We start from the raw sequence: 14,871 nt of genomic DNA on the forward strand, positions 1-14,871 counted from the left end.
GTATAGCGACTGGCTATAGGCCGATAATAAACTCCGTGGTTTTAGTCCGCAAGCGAACTATACCGACCGAGCGACCGCCGCTTGTCGGCGAAATTACTGCCAACTTTAGCGGATAGAGGATGTCGTGTGGTCAGCGCAACGGAACCCCACGGCCGTTCATTTCGATTTTCTAGACCGGAGCCGCTACTTTTCCATTCAAGTAGCTTCTAAATTATCCTCACGAGTTAAAATACACTTACCTTTCGATTACAGGGGAATCTTACTTACATATACAACATTTACTACGGGCCTGCAGTAAAACGGTAAAATATGGGCGAAGCACAGACACGTATTCTTAAAAATGTCTGGGTGAGAAAAAGAAAGAAACAAAGAAGAGAGACTGACACATGAAACTCTAGGGCTGTGACATCTGAGAGGCAATGAACAAGTTCTGAAGTGAATGAAATTGCAGAAATGGAGTCTATAACTTTACAGGAGGTCTGGCAATAAAGAAACCCAAATCAGTCTGGACAAGCAATTACTTCATCACTCACACTCGGTGGGTGTGGTCTCCTTCAAAACACTCACCTTCTTACTTGGTGCACACAAAGAACGCCTCTTCCGTGTCTGCAAGCTTTGCTGCAAATGATTCTCTGAACGGCCTTTCTGAACTGCGAGCCAGTGATCTGAACACCGTCAATAAATTCAAAATGACACCGTTTTAATTACATTTTTACTTCTCCAAACGTGAAAAGATCGCAGGGGACAAGTTGGATCCTGAATCGCTTTAAATTTAATTTCTACCTAAACATTACCTTGCAGCTTAGTGGGAACGCGCACTGTCATGGTGCATTTGCCTAGCCACAGAATCGGTTTCTCTCGTCGAACGTATCTGATGAGCATTCTCTAAATACTTATGTCTATTAACATGACACTGCTTCAGTAAACGCACACATACAAATATTGTGACATGCAGACACATTTATAGGCACGCACGAAATACGCGCACGCAACAATAGGGCATTGCAAGAAGTGGTCAGCGCCATGCCCATTGCTAGGCAAAGGGTCGGTAAACTGATTTCTAGAGTTACGCTCTCAATAATATAAGGACATCCACTTCTATGTAACAAACAAATATTCATTCTTGATAACGGAAGAGGTGTTCTCTGTGGGCTCCGGGCTGAGGGATTATAAGAGGGCACAGAAAGGTGTACGGAAGTACCCAACGGAGTCTAATGAAGAGCAACGAAGAACGAGAAGGGAACGTGTTCTAGTGATTTGTGAAGTGGGCATATTAGTGATGGCGCTATAATTGTGATTAAGAGAGGTTGTACAAGAAGGTGTTAATAAAGCCAATCATCCAATCCAGAACCGTTATTATTAGTCACGCAGCCATAAACACGTGACAATATATACATTCTAATGCAGCGACTTACAACCTCCTCCACTCAAAGGGTTACACTGACAAAGAGTCCTTTGTTTGCAGGGCCGTAAAACAGAATTTATCAAGAAGTTCCCACATCTTATGTGCTGTTACAAGCATAAACATTGGACCTACTATTGTAGAGGGAGCAAAACACAATATTTGATTGCGTATTCTATGTGTATAAAAGAATTCATTATAAAAATTAATGTAAAGAAACAAAAATAAAAATTTATAATATAGTGAGTGCCAATTCAGGTGTGATGTGCGTTGTGCGCAGTCGCAGAGCTGATGTGAGTTCGTCTGTCATCCGGTTTCGTTGTATGTTTATTTAGCTTCATCAATGAAGAAGCTTTTTTTCACAAACGTTAAGTGTTTCCAAACAGGCTTGCTCAAACAGTTACCTTCTGTCGCATATTCTGACAATCGCCCTTAGAAAGTCACATACAGAAGCTAGACACATCCCGTCCTTTCGCCCAAGTTCATCACTGTAGTGTAGAACAGACATTCCGACATGTAAAATATGTACCGCGTCTTCGTACGATGGTTCAAACGGGACAGCAAATGTTCTGAGTAATTATTTGTCCTAATGCCTGTCGGAATCTTTTCAAAGTGTCCGACGCCGATCGCCATTGCTAACATATTTGGTGGCAATTTGGAAATTGACAAATGTTATAATTCAAAAGCTGTGAATTAAATAATTACAATGTCATCCGCAGACCGACATATTATTATGCAATTCCCTTAGAATGTGGAATTTCCCTTTCAGTTTGCTATCTTAGGGCCACTCATGCGCCTACTGATGTCAGTCATAAGGCCAGATACTTACCCAGCTTGTATCTTGAAAGGGATTGACAAGTTATCTTTCCTTGCAGTAAGGAAAATTTGATCTCCTCTAACAGAGATAGATAAAACATTGCATAACATTACCTCTGTTAATCCAACGAACTTCAGAATAGTCGCAATTTCATCGTATTCACTTTCAGCTTCGTCAAGCTTTGATGGCTTGACAATTAAGTGGGACATGTCCAAACTCATTTCAACGGGGTTTTTTTTTTCGATGAACTGCAATATTTCTATAAATATTCTGTTGGTCATTTAGTGCCTGAAGTTCCCTTTATTTCCTAAAATCTGCATGCTTAATTTATTTACACTGTAGCGTAGTGGTTAAGGGACTATGCTACAAGCCGGAAGGTCGCGGGTTCAAATACCAATGAGGTTATTGGATTTTTTCAATTGACCTAATCCTTCCAGCCGCACTATGGCTCTGGGTTTCACTCAGCCTCTAACAGATATGAGTACCAGGAATTAAATAAATAATTTTCTGGGGAGTAAAGCGCGGCCGGCGCGTAAGGCTGACAACCTTACCGCCATCTTTGAGCCGATTGTCTAGATAATGTGGGACCCTCAACGTCCCACAACCCTATGGGCCTTCACGGCCTTTATGTAGGTTATTTAACTACACTTTCAGTAGCGTTGGGTAGCACACATTTAATTAACGAGATCAAGAGAATATAAACACTGTGTTAAGTCCACCGAGTCTGTGAATGTCAGTGCGTGACTGCTAACTGCTAACCTGAAATACAAGTTCAAGTCGTCAAGTGCGAGGCAGGAATGATAACGTGACCTGCGATATTCATCGTCCAGAAGGCAGATGCATGTTTAGCGCGGAGACCGTTACTGGGTAACGGCCGCAAACAAAAACGTCTTCACAGCAACGAAACAACATGCAGTAATAGAGGGACTGTTCGAAACGGTGTTTTCTACGGTAGTTCGAACCGAATAGTTACAAACGGGAAGAAATGAAGGGCTCCAAGTCGTGATACATACCCAAAACAACATAGGGCCTGAAATAAAAATCATTCAAGAAAAGAGGCGATGAAGGCCCAGGTGGGTTCCCTCGCCTCGTGGATCGATGCCTGGCGAAGAGAGTTGACAGCTTGTTTTGAGAAGCTAGTAGCCGTTCTGCTGGTCAGAAAATTCACCGTATATGATGAAGCCCGAAAGTTCATTACCATGTTCACAAGAGCTAACATTTAAACCTACCCCAGACAGAGGAAATCAGTCAATGCACGCTCACTCTATTAATTTAAGATTCATATTAATACTAACCTTAAAGAAACAAAAAAAAAACATCCGTGGTTTTAGTCCGCAAGCGAACTATACCGACCAGTGACCGCCGCTTGTCGGCGAAGTCAGTGTCAACTTTAGTGGAGAGAGGGTGTCGCGTGGTAAACGCAACGGATTCCCACGGCCTTTAATCTAAATTTTCTAGACAGGAGCCGCTATTTCCTTGAAATAATTCCTCAATTATCCTCACTAGGCTGAGTGGACCCCGTTCCAGACACATTGCTTCTCATAAAATGTGGTAGCGCCGGAAATTGAACCCGGAACCTCTGGAACCAGAAACTCTGACCACTAGACCACACAGACGGTCCACTTTTAACCTTATATTACCAGAAATAAATACCGTTCATAGAATAGAAAACACGGAGAACACTTCATACACTTAGAAACAGCCTATTTAAATTGTACTTTCCGCATAGATAAGTTCCCTCCATCTTCAAAATGGAGTCTTTGACCCAATTTCGGGAAACGGTACGTTCGTATACACGAGGTTGTACCACCGCGATAAGCAGGAAAATAAAGGATTGTAATTTAATACTTAAAGGGTTTCTTCAGTCGAGAAAAGGAAGATTTGTAACCATCTGTGATGCACATGTACCTGTAGATATTTCCATCTGTGCAAACAGGCTCTAAGATGATACAAATGATTAGATGTAAGGGAAGAAATAGGAACTTTCGTACATTCACTGTATGTGAAAAATTTAATACACAATAAACACGTTCTAAACACAATTTTAGGCACGACTGTGACCTATTAATAATACGTTACTTACTTACTTATGGAGCTGAGCCCTTCTTGAGGAGAAGCCAAATTTGCAGCTGCTCAAGAATTTCCCAGCATTTTATGAAACCCGAAAGTTCATTACCGTGTTCACAAGAGCCCCCTCCAGTGGTCCCTCTATTCTGAGTCAGGTCAATCCAATCCATACCATCCCACCCTATCTCTCTAAGACCCATTTTAATATTGTCCTCTCACTTACGCTTTGGTCTTCCAAGAGGTCTCTTTCCTTCTGGCTTTCCCACCAATATCCTACATACATTCCTCCTTGCCCCCATTCGTGCTACATGCCCTGCTAACCTCATCCTCCTTGACTTGATAATTCTAATTATACTTCAAGAACAGTACAAGTTACGAAAATAATTTAATAATGCTCGTTACCGAAATCGAAAGCTAAACGTATAATTTCAAATGGCTTCCACACTGTTCCTTTTCATTATAAAAGGTAAACGTAATGAAACTGGTAAGGGAAATCCAGCACGCCAACTTCAGGACCTAACATTACGCATCGCTCGATTATCCTTCAGTGTTTATATTACAGACGACAGGAAACCGATGGACTGAACGGGGAGCATGAACTACCGACAGAATCGTTAAATAAACCATAAATAAGTAAATACATAATTTACCATGACGTTCATTTTAAATAACACGAAATCCTTCAATAAGCTAAAAAATTAATATGGGAAACATAGGTGCATAGAAACAAGAACATGATTACAGCGTAGGATTAACTTTTATTACCAAGTAAGTAAACTGGGTTACACAGCAAGAAGAGATATGAATTATTGTATTTACAGAATAAAGAGAACTGCTTTTAAAGTTCTGTGTCCTTCTGCGCTCGGTCCCTTGTTCCGATATTCATCGAAATTAAATATTTTCTCCTATATGGGAAAAGGAATCAACAATACCCTTACTTCTGGTGGTTATCGAACCCACAGCACGAAGGATGCACTTTCGCACAGCTAAGAAACTAGACATTCTGCATAAAACTGCCGGAGTTCTTTCTGTATGCGTCATTTGAATCACTTAGTCATTCTGTTTTCTGAGCGAAACTCGGGAACAGCGTAAAAAAAAAGGAAATAATCGAATTTCATTTGTTACAATGGATTTTAAGAAATTAGTTGCTATAAAAATTTGAATGTGTAAAGCGTACATATTCAGATGAGACTAAGAGAACTTCCCTAAACTTTGTTGTGAAGCAATGCACATTTGCATTTTCTTGTATATTTGTCACTGATTTTATTATCCGTTTTTTCCCACCTCAGTTTATAGTATGAAATTTCTTTTTAAAACGTTTGACTGCTTAAATAAGCCAACTGAAAAAGAAAAAAGAAAGAACGGGAAGACTCGCGCTACCTCCGCCAGAAGTGACGGACCATTATTGAATTATTCGCTATTCAGATTATTAATTGAGGCAAAATGGCGCTTTTAATTTTTGAATCTACAGTAATTATTAAATCATATATATCCAAGATATTTTTGCTGGATTTATGTAATGTTTTCTTCAACTCAGTGGTTTAGCGAGCCCAGAAAAGACTGATATACATATAAACTGAAAGCAGAAAACGCGCTTAAGCACCTATCTTTATTTCTACAACGAAACTGATGATGATGATGGCGACGACTTGGCAAGAAATTCACCGCTTTTATAAATCCATTGTCATTGGAACTTATCCTAAGCTAGCATCATTGTAGTAGTAGCAGTAGTAGTAGTAGTAGTAGTAGTAGTAGCAGTAGTAGTACTAGTAGTAGTAGTAGTAGTAGTAGTAGTAGTAGTAGTAGTAGTAGTAGTAGTAGTACCTTATAGAATAATTTCATGCTAGTGTATATTCGTGGTGTGAGGCATTCAATTCGCGCATGGATGCTACAAAGTCAACAACCGTAAGATTTAATGTAATTAACAGCTGTTCAGATACAAGTGTAAACAGTAATTTCTGCAAAATTGCGTTCACAGGCGTTATAAATGACTGAATTAACATAACGTTTGTTCCGGAATGTTAAATTATGTTCAGTAAATGAAATATTGGGGAAAAATATTTTCACGCCAATTTTAAGCTACAATTTCTTTGCGAAAACATTAAATTCTCACATAACCTCCGAACTCTTCTTCGGTACATGAAACTTCCACTAAGTGAAGTTTCGATTTATAGCCTTACCACAAGGGTGCATCACAAAGCTACACGGTGAAACAGAAACCTGTGTCTCTTAATGAAAACACTGCTTTGGTTTGTCCATCTTAGTAAAAGTAAGTTGTCTCTGTGCTTAACTAATTAAGCACTATGTCATGAAGGCGTATGGGGGAGTGACGTATAGATCCACCTTTTCTTGAACTCGGCACTAGTTGGAGGTGAGTGGTGAGCCACTTTATCCCCGGCGAAAGAGTCTACGGTACCCATTAAATAGGAGGCTGAGTGGCCCCCAGAGCCGGTCTGGACGACGCGGAGAAGAGAACATTTTTGACTCTACCGGGATTCGAACTCCGACCCCTCAGTCGTTCAGCCCGTAGCCAGTCACTATACGGACTTCGCTAGCCCGGTTATTATTCGCGCTAAATGACTAACCCATCATAACCTCCTTGATTCATCGTAACAGAAGTTTGTTAGCCATACGGAGACTTCCTCCAAATACCAAAAGTATTTGCAAATATGTTGCAGTAAGCAGCCGACAAGAAATATACACTTGTTCTGTGTAGGCCGTAGGTTTAATGTACGTTCGGGACACAAAGAGCATGTTACAAAACGGATAAAGAAAAACCACATAAAACCCCGTTTCACGATTAGTTAATTTCTTGGCTTTGTCCACCGTCCGGTATTCATTTTTCATTTCATTCATTCAGCAACGGCTGTACAGCCCTTTGTTGGGTCATGGCCTCTTCTTCAGTTCCGAAATCTTTTTACACAGACGGTAGGACTCTTTGGACGAGTGATCAGCCCGTCGCAAGGCCGCTACCTAAACACAGGACAACACAAACAGAATAAAACGCACACACAGGTATCCTTGCCTTGAACGGGATTCGAATCCATAATCCCAGTGTTTGAGAGCGCGAAGGCAGTTCATGCCTTAGACAGCGCGGCCACTGTGATCGGCCCGGTATTCACTAGAATACCGAGAGATGGATAAAGTCCAAAATCTCAGTAATCCCTAGTGTCATACACCATCGTCAGAACCCTCTAAAATCCTGATTACATAAACTCTTACAAAGAACACTAACTTCGACTGTGGTTTTAAAAAATAAAGTTCATCTGTCCGGTACAAGAACACGGAGGATGAGAGCAAATTTCGTTAATTTCAGTCTGTGTTGTTGAGATTACCTTTCACACCCTTACAAAACCACAGAAAAAATTATATGTCTGTGTAGTTTAATCTTTGCCTTGAAGGGTAGTAGACGTAAAGACAAAATATTCTGAACTGAATTGTAGTAAACATTCCCTGAATTTAATCTGGTCTTAATTTCTTCCTGAATGCAATTTAAATTTGTTAGCATAGATTCCACGTGTTCGAAGTTCGCCACACCTTCAAGGGATTTATAAACCTCATTCAGAACCAGGCCTCCGGACCGATGTTCGAAGTCGAGCACTCCAGGATATAAAGCAGCATAACGAAGCACTACATCACAGCGTTCGGTTACCGTGAGCTAACCTGCTCGTTTGGACTATCCTTCCACTCCTAAAATGTTAAAATTATCTTTAATATCTGCACCTCCTTTTGTTCCGCACATGATAATTAGGCAGCATGTTGTGCGGGGGGGGGGGGCTATCTCCGTGCGCAGCGACGCCATTGTCTAGTTAGTTAACTCATTAAGAGCAGTGATGCGACGCTCCTTTGTTGCGTGCACTGAAATAAGCGAAAGGAGGATTAAAATACAACACAATTTTCAGAACAAATGCAAGGAAGAAGATAATGAAAAGTTCTTACAGTGGATCATACATTTTGTCTGCTCTGACCACACACCCTTCCTCGCCTAGTCTTGTGTGAGGTTCATGGAGATTACAGTTTATTCTACGGTTCGATCACAGAGGTCACTAAGTGCCGTTGTGCAAAGTGTATGAAGGTGAGTGAGAAAGGAAAAGGTAAGGCTCCAAATGTTTTCAGGCGTCGACAGCTCACGATCCGGTCGCCTCTGCCCCGAAGAAAACACTAAGGAGACTAAACAGATTCTAGAAATAGTATAAACTTCGTTCACGATGTTTACGGAATGATCGTAAACACATCAAAGAGACTGCGATCTATTGCTGTGGCAGGCAACTCCAATAAGGTTATTAATGGGATGTCTGCTTTTTAACATCAGAATAAGACACAGTGAGGGAATCGGTAAAGTACTACAGTACGTGATGAATTTTGCAGTTTAAATATTTAGTGTCTTTAAAACAGAAGCTGTGTGTTGCTAATTGTGATAGCTGTCGGCTCATTGTGAACTGGGCTTCACACTTCTCACCTTCCGATGCATTTCCCTGCAGACATATGATGAGAACAAAACATGTCTACAGTGAATATGAACTTATATCCTGATGATCCGTGCCAGGTTAACACCGCTCTTTTCCAACCCGCCTTTGCTTGTATCGGCGCAGTCGGAATGGTGCTATCCCTGCTACACCTGTTCCTACCTTAGGACAGTGTACGATGGCTACTAGAAGTTCTCCTCACAGATCAAACTAAGGAAGATCGGTATAGGTAAGGGAAACTAGCTAGGTCGGTTTGCATTGGTCTCAGGGTAGCGATGCCGAAGAAAGCGTTTTTCTGAGAGTTGAGCCAATTGACGTTTATTCACCTGCTAATTCACCACACTTTTAAATTAATGCATTCTTACGTTACAGCGTTACTATCGCAAGCTATATCTCGGAGCGTGCAAACGTCACGTCCGTTCAGTTCGGAATATTGTGAAAGTCTCCCCTTTGTGGAATGGCTTGCACCCCCACGCCGGGAATTCGAAAGATGGTGTTGACATATACATTTCATCCCATCTTCCGTGGGAAGCTTGAACGAGGCAACCCAATCATACTGGCCCTCATTCACAGGCAATTGTAACAAGCTCTGACCTGTCCTTTTAGGCGCGTCCGGTTCCCTGTACCCGAGCTAAATTTATGACTGATCGTAAATGTCATAACTCCGGACTTCTTGTTTCTGCCAAAATCTAGAAATTTTCAACATAAACACCGTATTGCACGTCCCAGACGATGAAATACGATATTATAGATCACGATACATTTCAGTAATATCGAAACATAAGACTTTTGAAATTTAAATTACCGAGAATTAATTAGAAATAAATTTCACGTTCATCTATAATCATCCAAATAAATAAGGGCTCAGAATGATCAGCGTCAAGGTATCGAACCATGTATCACCATTCTATAGCTGATAGTTTACTTAACTGAAGCAAAGGCGCTGGTATTAATAAAGAAATTGCGGCGAGAAGTGGAATATGAGAACCAGAGAACTAGAGGAATTCCGACACATAACTGTGTAAACAGATTTCTCCTTCAAATTCGACAGTAAAATCGAAATCCGCTGTATACGGACCAGGCTCGGAAGGCGAAGAATGCACGTATCTCTGACATTCCAGCCCTTCTTGAACTCTGAACTAGCCTATATAATTTTTCACTTCATGCTTCGGCCCTTTTCCACAGGGGAAAGAGTTCCTAGTGTCCACAGGACACGGCGTAAGGTCCTTCCGTGAAAAGACTCCAGTTGTGCAGAATCAACCAAGGCTTCTGGGAATAAAAAGTAAAGGTATCCCTGCAACAGGCGGTGAAAGCCCATAGGGTTGTGACACGTCGAGGCTCCCATATTTTCTTTAGACAATCCGCTCACAGATAGCGGTAAGGTTGTCAGCCCTACGCACCGGCCGCCCTTTACCACCAGGAAAATTCCTCGTACTCATTTCTGTTAGAGGCTGAGACGACCTCAGGGCCACAGTGCGGCTGGAAGGATTAGGTAAATTGAAAAAATCCAATGACCTCATCAGGACCTGAATCCGCGACCTGCCGGCTTGTAGCATAGTGCCCCAAGCCTTCTGAGAATAGGCCTAATAATGCAAACTCAGCACCAGAAAGCTGGACTCAGGAATCGATCAGAGAACGTCCTGCATGCGAAGCAGGCCGTCCACATGTATGGGCTTTTGTGATCCAACTTTTATCAGCATATCTGCGTCATCCAGCCATTCCTACTTAGCTATCACGGCCACGGCACGATCTCCTCCCCACACACCTCGCGACTACCCACGTCATAACGCGGCTGGCTGTCCATCGGAAGCAACACTTCACGTGCATTCCGCCATGTTTTGGATACTTATTAAACTAATGGCTCCAGTCCCTGTCAAGAATGCTAATTCCTGCATTTTCCCTTTACCTAATTGCAGCGCATGAGAGTAGAAGCATATGAAATCTGAATTTCGACAAATATTTTCGCCGTCGCCTGTCACAAACATAGTGCCAATATGAAATAATTTCCATGTCAAAGCACAAAAAAAAAATAGAACAGCAGAAATTTTATATGACTGCAAAACGCCATCAGCCATCCACTGTCATGACATGAATTTTTCAAATTTCAATACTAAGGAAACTATTTTAGAAGACAGCAAAAGACGAGTTAGGCGATAAAACAGAAATGCAACGGGGCCAAGCGGTAGCGTAGTTGGTTGAGGCACAATGCTCGTACAAGCCGGAAGGTGGCGGGAGCGAGTCCCGATGAGGTGGATTTTTTTTTTAATTTACCTAATTCTTCCAGCCGCATTATGGCCCTGGGGTATACTCAGCCTCTAACAGAAATGAGTACCAAAAATCTTCCTGGCGGGTAAAGGGCGGCCGGCGCGTAAGGCTGACCACTCACCGCTACCTGTGAGCCGACAGACTAGAGAAAATGTGGGAGCCTCGAGGTCTCACAACCATATGGGCCCTTATGGCCTGTTACAGAGATAGCTTTACCTTTTACTTTTTTACCTTTAGCAGAAATGAAATAAAACCTACTTGCGGAAAAGCAATAAGATAGAGTGGGGAGGAAACAAAGATTCAGAGAATTTACTGCTGTGAAGACGGAGAAGGGACCTTGGAGGGAAGAGACTGTGTACAGCTGTACTTTACTCGGCATTTTATACTCTGATGAAAAAAGAAAGGTATCCCGAAAGAGCACTCAAAGCCCTTTAGTGCATTCTGTCAGTGTCCATGCAGACATATTCTGAAGTTAGAAAGGAGAAGTGTTTTCCGATATTTCATGGGCCTTGCGTGCAGTGAATAAACTAGATATTAGGAGATTTTCTCTTAACGCCTCAAGTAGGTCTGCACTATGTTGTGAAGCAGACATTTCGTACGAATGAAAACTATGGATGCAGGTGCAAAGCTACAAGATACTGAAAGTTATCGAATTCTCGCAACGAAGAAACGGCGCGAAGTGCCTATTCACTAACGTTCTGTCTTGTGATTTCCTGCGCGGAATACATATAGTGAAGCATAATGGAAGGACTACGTCCGTCTGTCACTCTTTGTAACAAAGCCTACGTTATCTCAAATATCACTGAACGAATTCAAATGAAATCTGACACGGATTGACAATAAAAGTTGTTGGGTGAGTGATTTTGATCCGTATACCTACTTTAAATGAGGTTTCAAATAAAAATAGATTACAATTATAAAAACGCGCCTTTTCATAAATCGTAAACACCGGATATCAAACACGAAGGCCTCGTTAAGGTTCGAAACTTGTTTATGGTACGTCGCTTAAATAAAGGAAGAACAAGGGGGAAATAAGTATCTGTGCGTTCACACTCCGTGGCCTGTAGTCAGCAAGCGAACTATACCAAGCGAGCGACCGCCGCTTGTCGGCGAAGTTGGTGCCAACTTTTGCGGACAGAGGGTGTTATGTGGTCAGCGCAACGAGTCCCCATGTCCGTTAATTTCGGTTTTCCAGACCGGAACCGCTATTTCCTTGAAGTAACTCCTCAATTATCCTCAAGAGGTCGAGTTGACCCCGTTCCAGACCCAGTACTTCTCAGAAAATCTGGTAGCGCCGGGAATTGAACCCGGGACCTCTGGATCTGTAGCCAGGAAGTCTGACCAATAGACCACAGAGGCGGTCTGTGCGTTCACACTTTGTAATAAACTGAAAGAGCTCTGTAGGCGATAGATTTGTATCTGCAATAAATTAACCTAAATAAATAAATCATAAAGAATATTCTGCCGGTCACGGTAGCCGAGCGGTCTAAGGCATGTCTTTGCTCGCTTGGAAACCGGGATCGTGGGTTCGAATCCCACTTAGGGCATGGATGTCTGTGTGCGTTTTTCTGTGTTTGTCTACAGGTAGAGGCCTTGCGACGAGCTGATCACCCGCCCAAGGAGTCCTACTGAATGTGTAAGATTTAGAAAAACCGAAGTAAACGGAAAAGATCATGGAGGTAGGCCTAGGTCCAAATTGGGGCAGTGGTGCCAAGGAAAAAAAAAATCTACATTTATAACTTGACGAACTCCAAATTAAAATACACCATGATTCAAAACTTGGTGTTGAAGTTCATGTCTGATTAAACCCAGTCGAATTTCATGTGCTGTGATTGCTTTCATAGCGATCTTTCCAGCTGGCACAATCTCTAGGCCACAAAAATCTGTCAGATTGAGCATCGGCCATAGACTAGTAGGAATCGCTTCATTTTCATCCATTTGTCCAAAAATCTCACATGAACGGCGAGGGTTACGTATGAGATTCACAGTCTTATTAATACAAATACTTTCTTGCTGCCTGACCCCGCGTTCCTCTGAGAACCTTGCATTCCTTTGCAACAGATTTCAATCAGTCCTTGTTAATTTGACTTTTGCTTCAATCGCTTCACTCTCAGCTCATATACATCATTCTCTGCTTCCTCCGGACATCTCAGTCTGGACCTTCCCAACTTTCTTCTTATCTTCTGGCTTCTGTAAACATGTTAAAGGCAAAAAACGCGAAGTTGTCCCTGTGTTTAACTAATTAAGCAATATATCATGAATGTGTATGGGGGAGTGGACATGTAGAGCCACATTTCCTTGACCTCGGTACTAGTTGGAGGTGAGTGGTAAGCTTAGCGCCTCTGCCGTTTTAACCCAGAGCGCATTTTCGGACTTTGTCCACCGTCCGGTATTCCAAAAACTAGAAAACGACGTTTAAAAAACTAGGTCTGTTTCCGTCCTCAGGTGAGGATGGGGGAGACACCTGCTCTGTTGGATCCCTTAGAAAGAGCTAACCTCAGTCACTGGACAACCCATGTGATATTAAAAAATAAACTCCGTGGCTTGAGTCCGTAAGCGAACAATACCTACCGAGCGACCGCCGCTTGTCGGCGAAGTTCGTGGTCTAGTGATCAGAGTTCCTGCATACAGATCTAGAGGTCCGGGTTCGATTCTTGGCGCTACCAGATTTTCTGAGAAGCAGTGGGTCTGTAACGGGGTCCACTCAGCCTCGTGAAAATAACTGAGAGGCTATTTCAAGGAAATAGCTGCTCCAGTCTAGAAAACCGAAATTAACGGCCGTGGGGATTCGTTGCTCTCATCACGCGAAACCCTCTATCCTCTAAAGTTGGCATGTCATATTCACTACAGCTATTTAAGTACCTGAGACCAGGCTAGTAGAAGGAAAATAACAGGAACATATGCAATAAAAACTGTGATAGAGCTCTTTCTAAGGGACTCAACAGATTTGGTGTCTTCCCCCTCACCTGGGGAAGGAAACATGTCCAGTTTTCGAAACGTCGTTTTCTAGTTTTTATAATACCGAACGATGGACAAAGTCCGAAATCCCAGTAATTCTGAGTGTTATACACCATCGTCAGAATCCTTTAGAATCTAAGGTGTGTCTGTTTCATGAATTTGCTTTAATTCATTGCGCGAGTTGCACCATTAATTAGCAAATTACAAAACTTCTATACGGGTCGTTCAACTCAGTTCTCAGTCACTGGAATACAAAGCAAAATAAAAGTAGAAAGGTTCTGCACGGAGGAATACAATAACATCGAAGTAGTTTACAGAGTTTGTTATAATTGTTCAGCTGCTGACGAAGTAAATATTTGTATATCTGAGCACTCCCGACTGCTTGATAAGAACGACACTGCTTATTTGGTCGGACGCAAAAATTTCTAGGACCGGTTCTGAAAACAAGTTGTCAACTGCATAATTGCTTCTTCGCCTCAAAGCCAGAAGTTTCTAGTCTTGGTCTTGTTACAGAGTCCGTCCTCGATTGCAGAACCTTCCGTTCTTGTGAATTCAAATTTGCAATTGCCAGAGATGGGGCACCCGGTAGAGCAGTTGGTTGAGGCACTATGCTACAAGCCGGAAGGTCGCGGGTTAGATTCCCGATGAGGTAATCGATTTTTTTTTTCGATTTACCTAATCCTTCCAGCTGCTCTATGGCCCTGGCGTCGACTCAGCCTCTAACAGAAATGGGTACCAGGAATCTTCCTGGGTGGTAAAGGGGAGCCGGTTCCTAAGGCTGACAAACTTACCTCCAGGTTTGAGCCCATTATCTAGAAAATGTAGGAGCCTCGACGTCTCATAACCCTATGGGCCTCCATGGCCTGTTACAGGGATTGCTTTAGCTTTACCTCTAC

The 14,871-nt window shown here is 42.2% G+C and overlaps 1 protein-coding gene across 3 annotated transcripts in view; it reads right to left on the minus strand.

Annotated features, from left to right (window-relative positions):
• LOC111875687 (latrophilin Cirl) overlaps positions 1-14,871 on the minus strand; it is a 1,027,517-nt gene that overhangs the window by 353,434 nt on the left and 659,212 nt on the right. The window lies entirely within an intron of this gene.

Source organism: Cryptotermes secundus, unplaced genomic scaffold, assembly GCF_002891405.2.
Source record: "Cryptotermes secundus unplaced genomic scaffold, Csec_1.0 scaffold388, whole genome shotgun sequence".
Lineage (NCBI taxonomy): Eukaryota > Metazoa > Arthropoda > Insecta > Blattodea > Kalotermitidae > Cryptotermes > Cryptotermes secundus.